We start from the raw sequence: 2309 nt of genomic DNA on the forward strand, positions 1-2309 counted from the left end.
ATATATATATATATATATATATATATATATATATATATATATATATATATATATATATATATATATATTTTTTTTTTTAATTATTATTTTTATTTCGATGCCTCTGACTCCAAATGTCAGCAAAGAATGGTGGTACGACCATGTCTCCACCAACGCCCTGAGATCGAGAACCAACAACTCCCTACTGTCCAGTAAAATCCGCTCAGCTCGTCTTCGCCTCTTCTTCGCCTCTTCTGCCATATACATTGTACCATGTGCAATTGTCGGGCAATAAAGTTCTTCTATATCAAAAGGGCGGAACCACCTCTAGAACTAGGGTCTCTCGTAAAAGAACCGCCTCCTCCCACCTGGTCCCGTGTGGGTGTTTGAGTGAGCAATTGAGTGAGTAAGTATATCTTGACAAGGCTTTAACGCTAACTGCACTGCTTGTTATAAAGACCATGCAGGCACAGATTTTCAATTTACCTGACAAAATATAATTGACCAGGGCTAGGACGAAGTGGAAAGAAGCATATTTTAACTGAGTTTAGGGAGGCCAATGGTAAAAGGACACTGCAACTAAAAGTACCAGAAAGCACCCGTGAGTACGGCCGTTATATGGCATTCGTAGGAAGTGACTTACGTATGTGGTGGTTAACGTGTAGTGCGTCCAAAGTACACACGGCCTGCGCACTACAAACGAAATCCACTTATACGCTACACATTCGTCACAGTAACCGTGCGCATTGTGCGTTCGACAGAACTGTCTGTAGGTAAGTCATACGCAATATATATATATATATATTTATATATATATATATATATGTAAGAAGCACTCCTCTATGCGTGGAAGCGGAAACGAGTCACGATGAGTCCTGGCATTTAATTTACGGTAATCAATGCAAAAACGGAGCCCCCCACATTTCTTCCTTACTAGAACACAAGGGCTAGACCAGGGACTTGTGGAATGTTCAATAATACCTTTATCTAACAGGTCAGCCACATGGTCCTTTACCTCCTGGTACAGGGTGGGCGGAATCCGCCTGTATCTCTCCTGGCAGGGGGGCGCGTCCCCGGTGTGGATCTCATGTGTCACCGTTTCGGTGAAACCGAAATCAGAGTCGTCTTTGGCGAACGCGCCCTTATGCTTCCTGAGTAACGCCGCCAACTGATCCCGCTGTTCGGGAGTCAGCTGAGAATCATCAATGTCTAAGCCAGGTATGATCTCCCTAAGGTCCTCCGTTCCGCCGTCCGGCGCGTCGGAGTTGGAATCTTGGGCGATTAAATCCACGTGCACGCTGTGGGGAGTGTTCTGGCTAAATCTCACGGCGTTCTCAGATTCACGTACTTCTTCCGCCAGAAACATCTCCCCCATGACGGCGTGGCAACCAATGGTTATATCGCGAAGGGTAATGTTCGCTACGCGCACGGGGCATCTTCCGTGACTAACTCTAGCATAAGTTTTGGCAACCAAAATGCCGTTCGGCAAGACCCCGTTTTCAGGCGGCTCTACGATTACCTCATACGGGTCATCCGAAGGTCGGGCTCTACAATAGATAACCATCTCGTGCCTGGCTGGGATAACTATATCATTCCTGCCCGGCGCCCGAGCAAAGCCCACCCGGCCATTTTCATCAGCCAGAGTTTGTTTACGTTCATGTGCGCGTAGGGCCTTCTACCACGCCTCTCCCTCCTTGCCTAGAGGGAGGGCATTGACGTAGCTAGATCTCTTTCCGGGGAAAATGGAAAGTTTACACCGGTCAATCACGTTGGTCCCTAAAATAACAGGGACACGGACTACTACTGTCATCAACAACCACAATTCCTACATCCGACAATGTATGTCCAAGAATCTCAACAGTCATTTCTGCGAACCCAACCTGCTTAATAGGTAAGCCATTGGCAGCCGTGATAGACAGCCAACTGCTGGCGTCCTGCAGCCGCTCCCCCCTTTGGCCGAAGTTGCGAAAAAAAACTCTTTGCTAATGGTTGTCACCTGGCTCCCAGTGTCAAGTAGACACTCTACTGGGACCCCGTCAAATGCTGCCGAGACAACTGGCTGTCTCCCTACAGTCCTGTCAAATAAGCTATCGTGATTGCCCTTCTGGCTAGAGTTAATATCTACACTACATTTATACAGAGAAGCGTGCGACCTGTCGCCTCGTCCCACCCGGCCGGCTTTGCTAGGTGTGGGACTAGCTAGTTTCCCTGTCGGCTGGGGGACGGGGCAGGGCTTGTGTACATGTTAGGGCGGTACGAGCTCTGGCCCTGCGGTGCGAAACACTCGCGCTCGAAATGGCCGAGGCCATCACAGCGGCGGCAAACGGCTG

The 2309-nt window shown here is 48.4% G+C and overlaps 1 protein-coding gene across 1 annotated transcript in view; it reads left to right on the forward strand.

Moving 5' to 3' along the window:
* Positions 1-2309, forward strand: part of LOC109481527 — an 18208-nt gene that overhangs the window by 7444 nt on the left and 8455 nt on the right. The gene's annotated exons all lie outside the window — the stretch shown is intronic.

The sequence above is a fragment of the Branchiostoma belcheri genome, unplaced genomic scaffold, assembly GCF_001625305.1.
Source record: "Branchiostoma belcheri isolate BF01 breed outbred unplaced genomic scaffold, Haploidv18h27 scaffold56, whole genome shotgun sequence".
NCBI lineage: Eukaryota > Metazoa > Chordata > Leptocardii > Amphioxiformes > Branchiostomatidae > Branchiostoma > Branchiostoma belcheri.